Below are 22,524 nucleotides of genomic sequence, written 5' to 3' on the forward strand. Positions count from 1 at the left end.
TTGCCTGTCCAGCTGGACAGAGGGATGTGCCATCATGATCTTGAGTAGCCTCAGGGGGCTCTTAGGCTGCCTGGCATTAGTCCCGACTCCAAACCCCAGCCAAGTTCTAGATATCAGCTATAAGCATGTATTCATATGATCTGGCTGCTGTCCAATCTTGCTCAGTTTCTAGAACCCACTTGTTGCTGTGATAAAAGTCAAGGACTTGCAGAGAGGATAGAAGTGTTTTCAGCCTGGTCATTCACCAGAACCTCAGTGGGCCCCACCCTTCCTGGGACTTTGTAGCCAAGACTTCTTGGGAAGTGGATCGAAAGGCAAGATCAGGCAGCCAGCAGGCGATGTGCCTTTGGATTGAGAAAATGAGGTCACTGCACAAATAGGTATAGGGGAGAGGTTAGACTCCGGAACATATGTAAACGTGGGAGGCCACAAAAATGTCTCAGAAAAAGAGGACTAGGGAAAGATGACTCAGAAAAACTTCACGGAAACTATTATGTTGACAGTGAGAAAGAAAGCAAACCTTTTCTGCTCCAGGTCACAGATATAGGTCTCAGGCCCTAGGACAGAGCCCAACCCAAGCCCTGCCTCATAGACATAGGAATGCGGATGAGAATGGAACAGGGATGGAAAAGGGATCAGGTGGGATTAGATGGAGATAGGATTGGAGATGGAGAAGATGAGGATGAGACTGGATGGAAGGGCTTCAGGGTCAGGTGGGAAGGGAGTGCACAAGGATGGGGAGGTGCTGAGACCGAGCTCTAGAAGAAAGAAGTGAAGCCTAGCTCTTTGTCTTTTTTTCAAACTTTCCAGATCCAGCACCATTTGAGAGGGGAGAAAGTTGATAAGATGTGGCAACCTTCCCACCCACTTGCTAAGAATTTTTGAGTAAGAGGAGCCAATCTAGCATAATCATTAAGAGTGAGGGCTCTTGACAACACAGCCAAAAATAATAAATGAATATATATATAAAAAAAGAGTGAGGGCTCTTGAGTCAAACTGGGTTTGACCTGAGTCAAACAGGGCCACCAGCTGGGTGACCTTGAGCAAACAAAGGAGCTCTCAGTGCCTCATTTTGCTTCTTCGTAAAGGGGGGAATAACATGAGTATCTGCTTCCAGGAGTTTGGGAAGACCCCAATGATATAATTCAATTCAATTCAATAAATATGTGCTGAGCGTCTATTCGGTCCCAGGCAAGGTCCAGCTCCCATGAAACTTACCTGTTAGTGGGAGCAAACAGACAAGAAACAAGTAAAAAAAAAAAAAAAGGAAGATAATTCCAGATCATGATAAAGAACTTTGAAAATAATAAAACAATAATCTGGTAGTGAGTCACTAAAGGGGACCCTTTAGATAAGATGATTACGGGAATGACCCTGAAGTGACTCTAAGATATTAACAACTAATGCACACAGAGCTTGCTGTGTGCCTAGTGCTATTGTGAATGCTTCATATGTATTAACTCACTTAATCTTTAGAACAACCTATGAGGTAGATATTACCATTCTTCCCTTTTTATAGATAAGGAAGCTGAAGCACAAAGAAGGCTTAAATAACTTGCCCAATATTGCCCAGAATGTAAGTGAGAGGTCTAGATTTGAGCCAAGAAAGTTTTAATCAGAGACCAGGCCCTTAACTACCACTTTATCTTGCCTCTCAAAAGCAGGCTGCAAGTGTGCAGGCAAAGATAATGTATGATAGCCTTTAACTGTGCCTGGCACTTCATAATATTATTGTTGTTGTCATCGTTATTATTGTTATTAAGAGAAATTGAGGCTCCAGGAGGCAGAACTCCATACTCTGAGGAGTTTGGAGTGTTTGGGGCTTGAGTGATGCTAAGTGGCATGTTCTGACTGTCCTGTGCTGACTGCTCCCTTCCCTTCCCATCTCCCCAGGAAGGGGGAGGAGGAGGCCTGCCTTACCCTCTAGGGACATCAGGCCCCCAGATCATCTGGAAGTCACTCTATGCTGGCCTTTCCTGGAATGCAACAAGGAGAGCTGGCCACCTTCCCGCCCAGTCTCCGGGAAGTTGTAAAGGGTCTGGGAACCTCTCCAGCTGACTTCTCAGGAATTATCTTCCTCCCTGGAGAGAGACTTCAGATGAACTGTAACATGAAGGCGTTCCCTTTTCTGAGAGTGAGAGGCTGGCAATAAAATTCTAGGAGAAACTGCCCAAAATGCACTGGATGCTGGGTTGGGACCTGGGTTCTGTTTCCAGCCCTACTACTAAAATCATTGTGCCACACTAGGGGAATCACCTGAGTTCTCTGGGCCTCAATTTCCTCACCAAGAAAAAAAAGGGATTAGGCTAAGACCCCATCCAGACCTAAAATTTACTGTTCCCCTCTGCACTCATTATCCTAAATGAATGGAAGTCCTATATTAGGAAAACAACTTCTTTGGCCTCCCATCCAAGGTTCAATTGGCTAGGGGAAGGAAACTAGCATTTAAAAGTTTGTATGTGTTTTAGATCCTATACCACATTTACATAAATTGCCTCATTTAATCTTCACAATAACTCTTTGGAGAAGGTACTGTTGCTTTCATTTTACAGAGAAGGCACCCGAGGCTCAGAGAGCAAATTGCCCATAAACATCCAAGAAGTAACAAGTAAAATCAGGATTTGAACCCAGGTCCCATGAAATCTCAGAATCTCTGCTCTTTCCATCCTGGTGCCTCTAATGGTATAGAAAGAGAAGGCAATCAAGAAGCAAACTATAGCTTGGTGACTCTAGTTAATAATACTGTATTGCACATTTGAAACTTGCTAAGAGAGTAGATTTTTAAAGTTCTCATTACAAGAAAAAAATTTTGTAACTATATAAGGTGACAGATATTAATTAGACTTACTGTGGTGATCGTCTCACAATACTGGATCATTACATTGCACACCTGAAACTAATATAAATGTTATATGTCAATTATACCTAAATTAAGAAAAGAAACAAACATTTTCATAATCTGTTTCTCATTGTTAATTATTCAAATGGTATTTATTGAGCAACTGCTGTGACAGATCACATTAGAGCCCACAGGACCCAAAAGGAATGCAAGATATTGGGTTGGCCAAAAGGCTCATTCCTTTTTTCCCGTAAGATGGCTCTAGTAGCACTTAGTTGTCTTTAACTTCATTTGAAACAATTTTGTTAGATTGTATGTAACAGCTGTCATATCAGCGTGCGTTTAAAAAAAGACTTATCAAAATTGGTGAATTTTTGTGTAGCCATTTTAATATTGAAGATGGAAGAAAAAAAGCAACATTTTCAGCATATTATGCTTTATTATTTCAAGAAAGGTAAAAACGAAAAAAAAGATTTGTGTAGTGTATGGAGAAGGTGCTGTGATGGATCGAACGTGTCAAAAGTGGTTTGCGAAGTTCCATGCTGGAGATTTCTCGCTGGACCATGCTCCATGGTCAGGTAGACCAGCTGAAGTTGATAGCGATAAAATGGAGACATTAACTGAGAACAATCAACGTTATACCACGCCGGAGAGAGCCAACATACTCAAAATATCCAAAGCAAGCATTGAAAATCATTTGCACCAGACTGGTTATGTTAATGATGTTTGGGTTCCACATAAGTTAAGCGAAAAAAACCTTGTTGACTGTATTTCCACACGCGATTCTCTACTGAAACATAATGAAAATGTTCCATTTTTAAAACAAATTGTGACAGGCGATGAAAAGTGGATACTGTACAATAATGTGGAATGGAAGAGATCTTGGGCAAGCGAAATGAACCACCACCAACCACACCAAAGACCAGTCTTTATCCAAAGAAGGTGACATTGTAAACATGGTGGGACTGGAAGGGAATCCTCTATTATGAGTTCCTTCCAGAAAACCAAACAATTAATTGCAGCTATCAATTAATTAATTAATTGCAATTATCCAATTCCATTAGGATAATGGCGAGATCACATGTTTCTCTGATCACCAGGCAAAAATTGTTACAGCTTGGCTGGGAAGTTCTGATTCATCCGACATATTCAACATACATTGCACCTCTGGATTTCCATTTGTTTCAGTCTTTATAAAATTCTCTTAATGGAAAAAATTTCAATTCCCTGGAAGACTATAAAAGGCACCTGGAACAGTTCTTTGCTCAAAAAGATAAAAAATCTTGGGAAGACGGAATTATGAAGTTGCCTGAAAAATGGCAGAAGGTAGTGGAACAAAAGGGTGAATATGTTGTTCAATAAAGTTCTTGGTGAAAATGAAAAATGTGTCTTTTATGTTTACTTAAAAACCGAAGGCACTTTTTGGCCAACCCAATACACCCCAGCCCTCTGGGAGTGGAAAATTAGCCCAGCTCTAGGGAAAAAGTGCAGTAATTCATCACACTTGCAAGCACAGTGCTTGTTCAAGGTCCGCCTTTCCTATTATGCTGTAAGCTCCTAGAGGGTAGGGCCTGGGCCCTTGCTGTTCACTGTTGTTTCTCCACTGCCTAGCAGAGTGCCAGGCAAAGAGCAGATTCTCACGGGCTTTTTGGTGCATAAATTACATTACACAATAAGTAATTGATTAAATGCCAAGATGAGTGGGAGAGCCGTGAGGGAGTTCAGGAAAGGTCTCTGGAGGAGGGAGCTAAACCTTGAAGGATAAAGAAGGTCAATTGTACAAACTCATCTCTGGGCTGGAGTCCACATTCTACTTGTCCAGACTTGAGCTATATTCCCCTTCCACAATCAGACCTTCCTAAAGATGGCATCTTCAGAAGGAAAGAACATCTCTGAATTCCTATTACCTTCAGATCTGCTGACATCCAGCAGATATGGCTACCTCGTCAGTGTCAGTGACCCCAGTGAAGGATTGTCACCTTATCACATCACTTTATAAGAAACTAGAGTCTCAGCTGGTCTGGGTTTAGGAGAGGCTGACACTTTTGGAAGGCACAGACTTTTGGGGATGTAATGCAATGGCCCCCAGATGAGGAGGGGAGGCAGTTACGGCTGAGTTTTCTGGGGGACAAGAATGCCATTACCTGGAATGGCTGAAGGAGGGGGTCAGCAAAGAAATGGAGTTCCCCTCTGAGTCAGGCCCAGGACCAGGTTCCCTAATATGCTTTCTCACTTAATTCTCTCAGCAACCCTATGAGGAAGCCATAATCTGGATGTCCAATGGGAAGGGAGTAGCTCAGTAAACTACACAACCAAATGGAATATGATCTGAAAGACTAACTGAGGTCCTGTTTAACAGCATGAGGTCTCATTAAATGGTGTATCAGATACGATCTCGTGAGAACCACTAGGGGAGTAAATAGGGACGTTTGACAGGATTTTTATGACAGCTATATAATACCAAGAGCTGAGTAAGACTGGGGAGGAAACACTTAAATCCACATTTCTCTAAAGCAAGATTAAAATATAACTTAATTGTTCATAGAAGTTAATAGCAGGAATGATAAAAAACATTCTGTTAAAGCTTTTTAAGGTGAAAACCAGTTTTAAAAACTAGAAAGATGAGGTAATGTTCTCCTCTGACCTAATTTAAAAGGATCCAGAAAGCACAAAGTCCTCTACAGAAATCAAATATGGGAGAACGGAAGCAAAAGAATTATGTAACCAAGGCAGGTCCAAGGGATAACGAAAGACAGACACCATAATCAGAGGCATAAATGAGTACTAGCTGAATTCTTCTGAAAACGGACAGGGCCTTGACTTGATTCAAAAACAGAACTCAGTGTCATGGAGTCCACAAAACACGGCTAAGACCAAAAGATGCAGGCATGCAGAACTAAAGGGAGGACTGCCAATGACTGCCCAGCTGTGAGAGGTTACTCCCCTAGTCATCAGATAAAGGACGTGATTTACTTAAGAAGACCAAAAGATAGCTCAAGGATGCAAACAGCTCACTTCTCAGAGCCAGTGGTTCCACCCCATAGTCCTGAGACTTCACAATTGACCCTTGGGCCCATGATGTAACAGATCATCCTGCCCAGGCTGCCGGGGGTGTTCTAGGGGCCAGGGTTGGGGTTGTAATTGAGCTTGGGTGGCTCCTTCCCTCTCCCTGTTCCTGGGAACTGGCTGCAGCCAAAGGATTTCTGGGAATGGAGAGTGTCCTCTGCCTTGGGAGCCTGTGCCACTGCTTATGCACTTCTGCATTTGAGTCTGAAAGCTACAGTGAGTTGTGACATCCTTATTCATTTTCTTAAATTTCTTAAATGATAATGGTAAAAACTTTTTTTCAATCAATAGAGGAATTTATACAGTAAAAAAATGAAAGTCCTCCTGTTCCCCTCCCCTCAAACACCACAAAACCCCCAAATCCTCTACTCCAGAGTTAACTACTATTAACAGTTTGGTGTCTATCCTACTAGACAATTTTCCCACACACATTCAAACATATGTATGTATGGGGGGGGCATCTGGAGCAATTATTTAATCTCTGTACCTCAGAGTTTTCTCAGCTTTAAAATGGGGGAAATACTAATCCCATAGGGTTGTTGTGAGGGTGAAATGAGTTAAGATATCTAGCATTCTCAGAAAAGTGCCTGGTCCATAGTTAGCACTCAGAGGTTAGCTGTTATGATTATTCCCTCATTCTTTTTCACAGCAGCTTAGTATCCTACTGCATAGATGACGTTACTGAGAGAGGTTTTACTGTCCCCATCACAGATGCCCAAGAACACACACAAATTAAATGGCTCTACTAAAATTAGTGGGGGGCTGGGCCCAGAACCTAGGATTCTGCCTGTGGCCCAGAGTTGTTCTTATCATACCACAGTGTCCCCCACAAGCCCCCTTAAAGCCAAAGAGGTCTGAAGGGGGCAGCTGGTCTCACTCATTGTCCCCCAGTGAGATCCAGCTCGGTTGCCCCATCTTATTTGGACCCCAGGCTCTGATGGGTTTCCAGGGTAGGGGGCTCTAAGTGCAGGTGAGCCCTCCTCTTGCTCCAGATATGCCCCTCCTGGTCCTTCCTCTTCTACACAGTGAATCATGCTGAGGACTCCCAGCTGCTCTGGGGTTAGCTCAGGCTGATTGGCAAGAAGGCAACGGCTCAGAGCTGAGAGTAAGATCAGGCTGCTTATCAGGCTACAGACATTTCCAGAGCTCCCTCTGTGTATGCCAGGCACTGCACCAGCCATTGAGGGATACCTCCATAATGTAGGTGTGAGGCACAGCCATGGCCTCAGGGAGGCCCTGTCCAGCAGGGTCCAATCACTTACTTAGGGCTCCTGGGCACAGGGGCTCCTCTGGGTGGTCACAGGGGCAGAGCAGTGCAGGCAGATGACAGGGAGCTCCGGAGAGCAGTTACCTGGTCCCCACTTCTCCTACCTGCCTGGCCCCCACGTCTACCTCTGGTGCTATCTCCCTTGCCCTGACAGGTTTATGGAAAAGCAGAGGATACTGGGTCATGGACAGGCTGAGCCTTTCCTGTCACCCTGAGAACTTCTTTGAAGCACCTTTGCAGACTCAAGGCTCAGAGCTAGAAAAGTCTTGGGGATCATCCACTCTGCTCACTTACCAGCTGAAGAGAGGTTTGGTGAGGAGGGGGCAGGGGTACAAGCACTTACTGAGCATAATCACGGTGCTATTCACCATGCTAAGGCCTTAAAAATCTCTTTATTCTGCCCCTGTGACAACCCTGAGGTAGGTATTATCTTTCCCACTTAAAGAATGAGGAACCTGAAGAATTTGAGTTGCTCAAGGTCATAAGAAAATGGAGTAGCTTAACATGTACCTACCTCTTTCTTACTATAGGGAGCCCAAGACATCCAAACACGCCACTGGCCTCTTCCTTTATCACCTCTTCCAGATGCAGGAGAGCTTTTCCTCTAGTCAGGCCAATGACAAGATGCATATTGGATGGACAGAATACTCTTCCTCAGCCAACCACCTCAGCAATGTCTGTCTTACCCCTGGAAGATTCACTCCCTTTGGAACCCTATTCTGGGAAAGGCAGTATGGGTTTAGGGACCAGTAAACAGAGCAATGGTGTTCCTCAGGTTCTAGTTTTTTTGGGTGTACAGCAAGATGTGGGAATTTTGTATGTGGTACCAGGGGAAGCCAAGTCCGGGGTGCCCAGGAGAGCTCTGACTAGAGCCTGTCTGTCCCTGTGCTGTACTGAAAGCTCAGCTCTTTTTCCCCAGAACAATCAGCCCCAGTCTCCAAAGGCCACAGCTGAATCACTTTCTTCACCCGGCCCTGGATTACGCGTTCCTTTTCCTCTGAACTTTTTCCTCATTCACTTCCTCTAAGGTCATATGTTGTGTTTCATTCTGCTTACTGATAACAGTTTTTCCAGAAGTTCCTTAGAATCATCAGTCCTTGAGACTATCAGTGTTGGTAGTCCTATCTCATTCCATATAATGGGTGACAAGGGAGATGATTCACTTTCGTGTTCCTGAAAGCACATGGCACAAATATGCAAGCACGACAGACCTTCAAGATGGCGGAGGAGTAAGACATGGAGATCACCTTCCTCCTCACAAATACATCAGAAATACATCTACATGTGGAACAACTCCTACAGAACACCTACTAAACGCTGGCAGAAGATCTCAGACTTCCCAAAAGGCAAGAAACTCCCCACGTACCTAGCCGTGTGGCTGACAGGGTCTTGGTGCTCTAACCGGGTGTCAGGCCTGTGCCTCTGAGGTGGGATAGCTGAGTTCAGGACATTGGTCCACCAGAGACCTCCCAGCTCCACGTAATATCAAACGGCAAAAACTCTCCCAGATATCTCCATCTCAACACTAAGACCCAGCTCTACTCAACGACCAGCAAGCTACAGTGCTAGACACCCTATGCCAAACAACTAGCAAGACAGGAACACGACCCCACCCATTAGCAGAGAGGTTGCCTAAAATCATAAGGTCACAGACACCCCAAAACACACCACCAGACACGGTCCTGCCCACGAGAAATACAAGATCCAGCCTCATCCAACAGAACACAGGCACCAGTTCCCTCCACCAGGAAGCCTACACAACCCACTGAACCAACCTTAGCCACTGGGGGCAGACACCAATAACAACGGGAACTACGAACCTGCAGCCTGCGAAAAGGAGACCCCAAACACAGTAAGTTAAGCAAAATGAGAAGACAGAGAAACACACAGCAGATGAAAGACCAAGGGTAAAAACCCACCAGACCAAACAAATGAATAGGAAATAGGCAGTCTACCTGAAAAAGAATTCAGAGTAATGATAGTATAGATGATCCAAAATCTTGGAAAGAGAATGGAGAAAATACAAGAAACCCTTAACAAGGACCTAGAAGAACTAAAGAGCAAACAAACAATGATGAACAACACAATAAATGAAATTAAAAATTCTCTAGAAGGAATCAATAGAGAATAACTGAGGCAGAAGAATGGATAAGTGACCTGGAAGATAAAATAGTGCAAATAACTACCACAGAGCAGAATAAAGAAAAAAGAATGAAAAGAATGGAGGACAGTCTCAGAGACCTCTGGGACAACATTAAACGCACTAATGTTTGAATTATAGGGGTCCCAGAAGAAGAAGAGAAAAAGAAAGGGACTGAGAAAATATTTGAAGAGATTATAGTTGAAAACTTCCCTAATATGGGAAAGGAAATAGTCCTCAAGTCCAGGAAGTGCAGAGAGTCCCATACAGGATAAATCCAAGGAGAAACATGCCAAGACACATATTAATCAAACTATCAAAAATTAAATACAAAGAAAAAATATTAAAAGCAGCAAGGGAAAAACAACAAATACAAGGGAATCCCCATAAGGTTAACAGCTGATCTTTCAGCAGAAACTCTGCAAGCCAGAAGGGAGTGGCAGGACATATTTAAAGTGATGAAAGGGAAAAACCTGCAACCAAGATTTCTCTACCCAGCAAGGATCTCATTCAGATTCAACAGAGAAATTAAAACCTTTACAGACAAGCAAAAGCTAAGAGAATTCAGCACCACCAAACCAGCTTTACAACAAATGCTAAAGGAACTTCTCTAGGCAGGAAACACAAGAGAAGGAAAAGACCTACAATAACAAACCCAAAACAATTAAGAAAATGGTAATAGGAACATACATATTGATAACTACCTTAAATGTAAATGGATTAAATGCTCTAACAAAAAGAAATAGACTGGCTGAATGGATACAAAAACAAGACCCGTATATATGCTGTGTAAAAGAGACCCACTTCAGACCTAGGGACACATACGGACTGAAAGTGGGGGGATGGAAAAAGATATTCCTTGCAAATGGAAATCATAAGAAAGTTGGAGTAGCAATTCTCATACCAGACAAAATAGACTTTAAAATGAAGACTATTACAAGAGACAAAGAAGGACACTACATAATGATCAAGGGATAAATCCAAGAGGAAGATATAACAATTGTAAATATTTATGCACCCAACATAGGAGCACCTCAATACATAAGGCAAATAAATGCTAACAGCCATAAAAGGGGAAATCAACAGTAACATAATCATAGTATGGGACTTTAACACCCCACTTTCACCAATGGACAGATCATCCAAAATGAAAATAAATAAGGAAACACAAGCTTTAAATGACACATGAAACAAGATGGACTTAATTGTTATTTATAGGACATTCCATCCAAAAACAACAGAATACACTTTCTTCTCAAGTGCTCATGGAACATTCTCCAGAATAGATCATATCTTGGGTCACAAATGAAGCCTTCATAAATTTAAGGAAATTGAAATTATATCAAGTAACTTTTCTGACCACAACGTTATGAGACTAGATATCAATTACAGGAAAAAATCTGTAAAAAATACAAACACATGGAGGCTAAACAATACACTACTAAATAACCAAGAGATCACTGAAGAAATCAAAGAGGAAATAAAAAAATACCTAGAAACAGATGACAATGAAAACACGACAACCCAAAGCCTATGGGATGCAGCAAAATCAGTTCCAACAGTGAAGTTTATAGCAATACAATCTTACCTCAAGAAACAAGAAACATCTCAAATAAACAACCTAACCTTACACCTAAAGCAATTAGAGAAAAAAGAACAAAAAACCCCAGAGTTAGCAGAAGGAAAGAAATCATAAAGATCAGATCAGAAATAAATAAAAAAGAAATGAAGGAAACAATAGCAAAGATCAATAAGACTAAAACCTGGTTCTTTGAGAAGATAAACAAAATTGATAAACCATTAGCCAGACTCATCAAGAAAAAAAGAGAGAAGACTCAAATCAGTAGAATTAGACATGAAAACGGAGAAGTAACAACTGACACTGCAGAAATACAAAGGATCATGAGAGATTTACTACAAGCAACTATATGCCAATAAAATGGACAACCTGGAAGAAATGGACAGATTCTTAGAAAAGCACAACCTTCCGAGACTGAACCAGGAAGAAATAGAAAATATGAACAGACCAATCACAAGCACTGAAATTGAGACTGTGATTAAAAATCTTCCAACAGACAAAAGCCCAGGACCAGATGGCTTCACAGGCGAATTCTATCAAACATTCAGAGAAGAGCTAACACCTATCTTTCTCAAACTCTTCCAAAATATAGCAGAGGGAGGAACACTCCCAAACTCATTCTATGAGGCCACCATCACCCTGATACCAAAACCAGACAAAGATGTCACAAAGAAAACTACAGGCCAATATCACTGATGAACATAGATGCAAAAATCCTCAACAAAATACTAGCAAACGCTATCAAACTACCACTGGCATTTTTCACAGAACTAGAACAAAAAATTTTACAATTTGTATGGAAACACAGAAGACCCCGAATAGCCAAAGCAATCTTGAGAAAGAAAAATGGAGCTGGAGGAATCAGGCTCCCTGACTTCAGACTATATTACAAAGCTACAATAATCAAGACAGTATGGTACTGGCACAAAAACAGAAATATAGATCAATGGAATAGGATAGAAAGCCCAGAGGTAAACCCACGCACATATGGTCACCTTATCTTTGACAAAGGAGGCAAGAATATACAGTGGAGAAAAGACAGCCTCTTCAATAAGTGGTGCTGGGAAAACTGGACAGCTACATGTAAAAGAATGAAATTAGAACACTCCCTAACACCATACACAAAAATAAACTCAAAATGGATTAAAGACCTAAATGTAAGGCCAGACACTATAAAACTCTTAGAGGAAAACATAGGCAGAACACTCTATGACATAAATCACAGCAAGATCCGTTTTGACTCACCTCCTAGAGAAATGGAAATAAAAACAAAAATAAACATATGGGATCTAATGAAACTTAAAAGCTTTTGCACAGCAAAGGAAATCATAAACAAGACGAAAAGACACCCCTCAGAATGGGAGAAAATATTTGCAAATGAAGCAACTGACAAAGGATTAATCTCCAAAATTTACAAGCAGCTCATGCAGCTCAATATCAAAAAAACAAACAACCCAATCCAAAAATGGGCAGAAGACCTAAATAGACATTTCTCCAAAGAAGATATGCAGATTGCCAACAAACACATGAAAGGATGCTCCACATCACTAATCATTAGAGAAATCCAAATCAAAACTACAGTGAGGTATCACCTCACACCACTCAGAATGGCCATCATCAAAAAATCTACAAACAATAAATGCTGGAGAGGGTGTGGAGAAAAGGGAACCCTCTTGCACTGTTGGTGGGAATCTAAATTGATATAGCCATTATGGAGAACAGTATGGAGGTTCCTTAAAAAACTAAAAATGGAACTACCATATGACCCAGCAATCCCACTACTGGGCATATACCCTAAGAAAACCATAATTCAAAAAGATACATGTACCACAATGTTCATTGCAGCACTATTTACAATAGCCAGGACATGGAAGCAACCTAAGTGTCCATCGACAGATGAATGGATAAAGAAGATGTGGCACATATATACAATGGAATATTACTCAGCCATATAAAGAAACAGAATTGTTATTTGTAGTGAGGTGGATGGACCTAGAGTCTGTCATACAGAGTGAAGTAAGTCAGGAAGAGAAAAACAAATACCGTATGCTAACACATATATATAGAATCTAAAAAAAAAAAAAAAAAAAGTGGTTCTGAAGAACCTAGGGCCAGGACAGGAATAAAGATGCAGATGTAGAGAATGGACTTGAGGACATGGGGAGTGGGATGGGTAAGCTGGGACGAAGTGAGAGAGTGGCATGGGCATATATACACTACCAAACGTAAAATAGATAGCTAGTGGGAAGCAGCCGCATAGCACAGGGAGATCAGCTCAGTGCTTTGTGACCACCTAGAGGGGTGGGATAGGGAGGGTGGGAGGGAGACGCAAGAGGGAGGAGATATGAGGATATATGTATATGTATAGCTGATTCACTTTGTTATAAAGCAGAAACTAACACACCATTGTAAAGCAATTATTCTCCAATAAAGATGTTAAAAAAATATGTAAGCACACTTGAAAATCTACATTGTTAAGCTATATAAGCACAGCATTAAATATATATGTGACAAGAGATTAAAATAGCAATATGACGATTGTATTTTAATCACTCGCTCAGAAATTCCTTAAGAGTGTTACAAACTGTCCGTCTGTAGGTTCTGAGAATCCAAGATTTGCATCTTATTTACTATTCCAATTCATTCTATACCACATTGATTTGAATATATGAGAGGCCAGAGCCAAAAATGAACATTCTATATACACCACCCTCACTTCCTCCTAATGACTTCCAGTACAAGTTTATTTATGGGGTCCACTGCTCCACAGTAATCCAGCCACAATTCCCCATGAATCCTATGCCAGCCCTTTACAGGAGCTGCTTGTTCTCATATCCTACTAGAAGCAACCACTGAGTTTACTAATAAGAAGACTAATGCCTGAAGAAATGGTGACCTGTCCAAGTTATAGATGGTGAGGCCCAAGCCTCCAGTTTTCCCAGGGTTGGCCTGAAGCCAGAGAGCCAGTGGCTTCATGGCCCCATCTCTGAAAGCTCTCCCACTCCCCAGCATCCTCCCACATTGTACATGGACTGGCGCACACCCAATCTCAGATTTTCATAGACAGTCTCAATATTTTGTTTTCTTGTCTAACCAAGTCACCTTTAAAATGTGTATACTCTTCAACCCAGCTATTGTCATTCTAAAACATAACTTCAGGAAAGAATAAGTCAGAAGTACAAAAATGCATGTACAAGGATAGTCATTGCAACTTTATCTTAAGCCCCAAACCCTGTAGACTATCCAAATATCCAAACTACTGTGATTTGCTTTATAAATAATGGTACATCCATACAGTGGGATATGGTGATATAAAATGATGATGTGTGACATAGTTATGGGAGTGGCCAAGATGGTGGAGTAGGAAGACCCTGAGCTTACCTTCTCCCACAGGCACACCAGACTTACAACTATTTACAGAGCAACTATTAATGAGAAAGACCTGAAGACTAGCAGAAAAGATCTACAACTAAAGATATAAAGAAGGAATCACCACAAGATGGGTAGGAGGGGCAGAGATGCAGTATAGTCAAGTCCCATACTTCCCAATGGATGACCCACAAATGGGAGGATAATTACAATTGCAGAGGCTCTCCCCAGGAAGCAAGGGGAACCCCACATCAGGCTCCCCATCCTGGGGGGTTCTGCATGGAGAAGACAAGTCCCTAGAACATTTGGCTTTGAAGGCCAGCAGGGCTTACTTTCAGGAAAGCTGGAGGGCTATAGGAAATAGAGACTCCACTCTGAAAGGGCACACAAAAATCTCACATGCTCCAAGACCCGGGGCAAAAGCAGTAATTTGAAAGAAACCTGGGTCAGACCCAACTGCTGATTTTGGAAAGAGCCTCCTAGAAAGGCAGGAGGCAACTGGGAACATAGATATTGGCGGCAGCAATTTTGGGGAGCTCATTCTACCATAAGGACACTGGTGCTGGCAAGCGCCATTTTTGAATCCTCCTTCTAGCTTATTAGTGCCAGCCCCACACACCAGAGGGACTAGAACCTGGACCCACCCTCCAGTGCACTAACACTAGACCTGGGACCACTGGAACCTCGCAGGAAGCCATTGGGACCAGGCCCCACCCACCAGTGAGCCAACACCAACCCTGGGACCTGCAGGGCCATGCAGTCAGGGACTGTGGGACCCAACTCTGCCCACCAGTGGACCCACACTAGCCCCAGGATCAACCTCACCCACTAGCAGGCAGACACCAGCCCCACGACAATGATAGCCCCACAGCCTGCTGTGTCAGGACATAGCCCACCCACCAACAGGCCAGCACCCAAGGCTCCCTGGGCCCTGGCCCCACCCACCAGCAGGCTGACACCAGCTCTCAGACAACTTGGGCTACTCAGCCAGCCATTCCAGTATCCAGTCCCACTCACCAGTGGGCCAATATCAGCACTGGGACATCCCAGACCCTGCAGCTAGCCATGTCAGGAATTGGCCCTGCCCACCAGCAGGTTGACACTAGATCTGGGATCCCTGGCCCTGCAACCAGCCACCACCCCAGGACCCGGCTCCTCCAATCAGGGGGCCAGCACTAGCCCTGGGACTCCCTGGGGCTCCACAGCCAGTTGATTCATGACCCGGATCCATCCACTAACAGTTGGCAGCCTCCGCACAAGGCAGGGCATGGTAGCCAACTGGACTAAAGGCCAGCAACACCTATCAGACCACCCATATTAGTCAGCCTAAGGACCCATGCAGCCCACATAGGAAGCACCCCTAGAGAGTACAGCTCTGGTGACCAGAGGGGAGTGCACTGCTGGGACACCAAGGATGTCTCCTACAAAAGGCCACTTCTCCAAGATTGGGACACACAACCAACCTACCAAATACACAGAAATAAAAACAGTGAATTAGTCAAAATGAGGCAACAGAGGAATGTGTTCCAAAAGAAGGAACAAGATAAAGCCCCAGAATAAGAACTAAGTGAAGTGGAGATAAGCAACCTACCTGATAAAGAGTTCAAGGTCATAATTAAAAGATACTCAAAGAACTGAGGAGAAGAATGGATAAACACACTGAAAAGTTTAAAAAAGAGTTAGAAAATATAAAGAAGAAACAGAGCTGAAGAATACAATAACTGAAATTTAAAAAATACAGTAGAAGAAGTCAACAGTAGATTAGATGATATAGAGGGACAGATCAGCAAACTGGAAGACAAAGTAGTGGAAATCACTCAAGCTGAACAGAAAAAGGAATTTTAAAAGGTAAAGACAGTTATAAGAGACCTCTGGGACAACAGAAAGCATACTAACATTCGCATTATAAGGGTCCAAGAAAGAGAAGAGAGAGAGAGGCAGAGAACATATTTGAAGATGTAATAGCTAAAAATTCCCCTAAACTGAAAAAGAAAACAGACAGCCAGGTCCAGGAATCACAGAGAGTCCCAAGTAGGATCAATGCAAAGAGGACCAAACCAAGACACATTATAACTAAAATGGCAACAATTAAATATAAAGAATCATAAAAGCAGCAAGGGAAAAACAACTAGTGACATACAAGGGAACTCTCATAGGATATCAGCTGACTTTTCAGCAGAAACTCTGTAGGCCAGAGGGAGTGGCACCATATATTGAAAGTAATGAAAGGGAAAAACCTATAACCAAGAATACTCTACACAGCAAAGCTATCATTCAGATTTGAAGGAGAGACCAAAAGTTCAGCACCATGAAACAAATTTTAAAAGAAAAGTTAAAGGGACTTACCTAAGTGAAAAAGAAAAGGCCACAACTAGAAATATGAAAATTACAAAAGGAAAAAGCTCATTAGTAAAGGCAAATTTACAGTAAAGGTATTAGATCAATCACTTATAAAGTTAGTAGGATGGTTAAAAGACAGAAGGAGTAAAATCATCTATATCCACAGAAGCAGTTAAGGGATACACAAAACAAAAAGATGTAAAATATGATGTCAAAAACAGTAAACATGAGGAGTGGAGAGTAATAATGCAGGATTGTTAAAAATGTGTGTGGACTTGAACTTAAGAGATCAGTAACTTAAAAAAATAATTAGATTGATAGATGATAGATAGATAGATAGATACATATAGATATATAGACTGTTAAATATAAATCCCTTGGTAACCATAAACCAAAAATCTATAATACATACACATACGAAAAAGAGAAAGGAATCCAAACATAATACTAAAGATAGTCATCAAATCAAAAGGGAAGAGAGCAAAAGAAGAAGAAAGGGGAAAAAATGAACTACAAAAACAACCAGGAAACAATTAACAAAAATGGCAACAATTACATACCTATCAGTAATTACTTTAAATGTAAATGGACTAAACGATCCAATCAAAAGGCACAGAGTGGATGAATGGCTACAAAAGCATGACACATATATATGCTGTGTACAATAGACGTAGTTCATATCTAAAGACACACAGACTGAAAGTGAGAGAAAGGAAAAAGGTATTCCATGCAAATGGAAATGAAAAGAGCCAGGGTAGCAATACTTATATCAGAAAAAATAGACTTTAAAACAAAGACTGTACCAAAGACAAAGAAGGATGTTACATAATGATAAAGGGATCAATCCATGAAGAAGATATAACAATTGTAAATACATATGCAACCAACATAGGAGTACCTAAATGCATAAAAGCAAATATTAACAGATATAAAGGGAGAATTTGATAGTAACACCATCATAGGAGGGGACATTAACACCCCTCTTACATCAATGGACAGATCATCCAGACAGAAAATCAACAAGGAAACCTTAAACAACACATTAGGCCAGATGAATGTAATAGATATACATAGAACATTCTATCCAAAAGCAGCACAGCACACATCCTTTTCAAGTGCACATGGAACATTCTCCAGGAGAGATCACATGCTAGGCCACAAAACAAGTCTCAATAAATTTAAGACTGAAATCTTATCAATCATCTTTTCTGACCAAAATGCTAAGAGACTACAAAACAAAACAAAACGAACAAACAAAAAACAACAACAACAAAAAACCCCACAAAACCTCTGGGGAAGGGTGGGAGGAGGGATAAACTAGGAGTTTGGGATTAACATATATACACGACTATATATAAAATAGATAACCAACAAGGACCTACTGTATAGCACAGGGAACTAACTTTACTCAATATTTTGTAATAACCTGTAAGGGAAAAGAATTTGAAATATATATATATAATTGAATCACTTTGCTATACACCTGAAACTAACACATTTTAAATCAACTATACTTCAATTTAAAAAAAACTGCAGAAATATAGACAGAGGCTAAACAAAACAACCAATGAGAAAAAACCAACCAACTGAAAAAATCAAAGAGGAAATAAAAAACTACCTGTAGACAAATGAAAATGAAAAAACAGCAATCCAAAATCTATGGGATTCAGCAAAAATAGTTTTAAGAGGGAAGAAGACAAGAAAAATTTCAAATAAACAACCAAACATTACACCAAAAGGAAGTAGAAAAAGCATAACAAATAAAACCCATAGTCAGTAGAAGGAAGGAAATCATAAAGATCAGAGCAGAAATAAATGAAATAGAGAATTTTAAAAATACAAAAGACCAATAAAACTAAGAGCTGATTCTTTGAAAAGATAACCTAAATTGATAAACTTTTGGCCAGACTCATCAAGAAAAAAAGAGGGCTCAAATAAATCATAAATGAAAGAGAAGTTACAGCTGACACCATGGATACACAAAGGATCACAAGAGACTACTTCAAACAATCATATGCCAATAAAATGAACTCCCTAGAAGAAATGGATACATTCCTAGAAATGTACAATTTTCCAAGACTGAATCAGGAAGAAATAGAAAATATGAGCAGACCAATTACCAATAATGATATTGAATCAGTAATTTTAAAAAAAAGAAAAGAAAATGGCCAACAAACAAAAGTCCAGGACCAGATGGCTTCACGGGTGAATTTTCCCAACATTTAGAAAATAGTTAACACCTATCCTCAAACTATTCCAAAAAATTGCAGAGGACGGAATGCTTCTGAACTCAGGCCAGTATCACCCTGATACCAAAACCAAAGATATCACAAAAAAGAAAATTATAGGCCAGTATCACTGATGAACATAGATGCAAAAGTCCTCAACAAAATATTAGAAAACAAATTCAACAATACATTAAAAGGATCATACATCATGCCCAAGTGAGATTTATTCCAGAGATGCAAGGAGGATTCAACATCCACAAATCAATCAATGTGATACACCACATTATCAAATTGAAGAATAAACATCATATGATCATCTCAACAGAAGCAGGAAAAGCATCTGAAAAAAATTCAACATCATTTAATAAAACTCTCAAAAAAGTAGGTATAGAGGGAACATAGCTCAACATAATAAAGGCCATATATGAGAAGCCCGCAGCTAATATCATACTCAACTGTGAAAAGCTGAAAGCTTTTCCTGTAAAATCAGGAAAAGATAAGGATGCCCACTCTTGCCACTTTTATTCAACATAGTATTGGAAGTCCTAGCCACAGCAATCAGACAAGAAAAAAATAAAAGGAATCCAAGTTGGAAAGGAAGAATTAAAACTGTCACTGTTTGCAGATGACATGACACTATACATAGAAAATCCTAAAGACACCACTAAAAAACTACTAGAACTCATCAATAAATTTGATAAAGTTGCAGGATAAAAAATTAATATACAGAAATCTTTTGTGTTTCTATACACTAACAATGAACTATCAGAAAGAGAAATGAAGAAGACAGGGACTTCCCCGGTGGTGCAGTGGTTAAGAATCGGCCTGTCAATGCAGGGGACACGGGTTCGATCCCTGGTCCGTGAGGATCCCACATGCCACAAAGCAGCTAAGCCCATGCACCACAACTACCGAGCCTGTGCTCTAGAGCCCACGAGTCACAAATGCTGAGCCCACACGCCGCAACTACTGAAGCCTGCATGCCTAAAGCCTGTGCTCTGCAACAAGAGAAGCCACCGCCATGATAAGCCCGTGCACTGCATCGAAGAGTAGCCCCTGCTTGCTGCAACTAGAGAAAGCCCTCACACAGCAATGAAGACCCAACGTAGCCAAAAATTAAATAAATAAATAAATTTATTAAAAAAAGAATACAATCCCATTTATCATTGCATCAAAAAGAATAAAATAACTAGGAATACATTTAACCAAGGAAATAAAAGACCTGTACTCAGAAAACTGTAAGACAATGATGAAAGAAATTGAAGACAACACAGATGGAAAGATATACCATGCTCATGGACTGGAAGAAGTAATATTGTTAAAATGACCATACTACCCAAGGCAATCTACAGATTCAATGCAATCCCTATCAAAATACCAATGGCATTTTTCACAGAACTAGAACAAATTTAAAGTTTGTATGGAAACATGAGAGACCCTGAATAGCCAAAACAATCTTGAGAAAGAAGAACAAATCTGGAGGTATTACACTCTCTGATTTCAAATTATACTACAAAGCTACAGTCATCAAAACAGTATGGTGTCTTGTAAAATATTTTCTGTTAATTTCTTTACTTGAGTCCTTATGCCTCAGTTTTTGTTGAATAATAAATTATCTGTCATTGTAAACAATTAAAAAAATAAAAATAAATAAATAAAAAGTGATTTACTTCCTAGTGATAAAAAAAAAGTTATATTGAAAACAAAATGTAAAAAAGTTCAACACTACTAACACTTAAAGACACAGAAATTAAATATTGGTCTGTTTAATTAGTGAGATTTTTAAAGAATTATAATGCCTAATGCTAAAAAAAAAAATGTTGTGAATCTGATATACATTCTTACCTTGATACCAGTACTAATTGATAAAATAAATTTATCCCAAGATTCCAAAAGCCATAAAAGTATTTATATCCTTTGCTTAAATAATATAATTTCTATATATGTCAATTATACCTCAATAAAAAATTAATTAATAAAAAAAAAACTAAACTGAACAGTATGGTGGCACAAAAACGGACACATAGATCAATGGAACAGTATAAAAAGCCCAGAAATGAACCTACTCTTCTATGGGCAACTAATCTATGACAAAGGAGACAAGCATATAAAATGGGGAAAAGGAAGCCTCTTCAATAAATGGTACTGACAAAACTGGACAGCTACAAGCAAAATAATCACACTGGACTACTTTCTCACGCTATGCAGAAAAATAAATTCAAAATGGATTAAAGACTTAAATGTAAAACTGAAACCATAAAACTTATAGAAGAAAATATAGGCAGTATGCTCTTTGACATCAATCTTAGTAATATTCTTTTTCTGGATATGGCTCATCAGGCAAGGGAAGCAAAAGCAAAAATAAACAAATGGGACTGCATCAAACTAAAAAGCTTTTGGACAGCAAAGGAAACCATCAACAAAATGAAAAAGCCACCTACTGAATGGGAGAAGATATTCGCTAACAATATATCTGATAAGGATCTAATATCCAAAATATATAAAGAACACATACAATTCATCATCAAAAAAAAACAACCTGATTTAAAATGGGCAGAGGATCTGAATAGACATTTTTCCCAAAGAAGACATATAGATGGCTAATAGACATATGAAAAAATGCTCAACATCACTAATCATCAGGGAAATGCAAATGAAATCCACCATGAGATATTACCTCATATCTGTCAGAATGGGTATTAACAAAAAGACAACAAATAACAAGTGCTGGGGAGGATGTGGAGAAAGGGGAACCTCTGTGAACTGTCGGTGGGAATGTAAATTGATGCAGCAACTATGGAAAACAGTATGAAGATTCTCCCAAAAGTTAAAAATAGAACTACCATGCAATCCAACAATTCCACTCCTGGGTACTTATTCCAAGAAAACAAACAAAAACTAATTCAAAAAGATATATGCAGCCCTATGTTCAATGCAGCATTGTTTACAATATCCAAGATACGGAAGCAACCTAAGCGCCTATCGATAGTTAAATGGATAAAGAAGTTGTGGAATGTACATACAATGGAATATTACTTGGCCATAAAAAAGAATGAAATCTTGCCATTTGCCACAAAATGGATGGAATTAGAGGGTATTATGCTAAGTGAAATAAGTCAGACAGAGAAAGCCAAATACTGTATGACTTCATTTATCTGTGGAATCTAAAAAACAAAACAAATGAATAAACATAACAAAACAGAAACAGAGTCCCAGGTACAGAGAACAAATAGGTGGCTGCCAGAATGGAGGGTGGTGGGGGCTGAAGAGAAATGGTTGAGGGAGATTAAGAGGTAAACACTTTCAGTTGAAAAAATAAATGAGTCACGGTATGAAATGTACAGCAACAATTAATACAGTAAATAATTACATAATATCTTTGTATGGTGATCATACCTAGATATCATGGTGATCATTTTAAAATGTATAGAAATATTGAAACACTATGCTGTGTAACGGGAACTAAAATAGTGTTGTAGATCAATTATACTTCAAAAACAAACAAACAAACTCATAGAAAAAGAGATCAGATTTGTGGTTACCAGAGGCAGGTGTTTGGGGGAGAGGGAGTTGGATAAAGGCAGTCAAAAGGTACAAACTTCCAGTTATAAGATAAATAAGTACCTTGGGAGGTAAGGTACAACATGATAAATATAATTAACACTGCTGTATATTATATATGAAAGTTGTTAAGAG

The sequence above is a fragment of the Balaenoptera musculus genome, chromosome 2, assembly GCF_009873245.2.
Source record: "Balaenoptera musculus isolate JJ_BM4_2016_0621 chromosome 2, mBalMus1.pri.v3, whole genome shotgun sequence".
Taxonomy (NCBI): domain Eukaryota; kingdom Metazoa; phylum Chordata; class Mammalia; order Artiodactyla; family Balaenopteridae; genus Balaenoptera; species Balaenoptera musculus.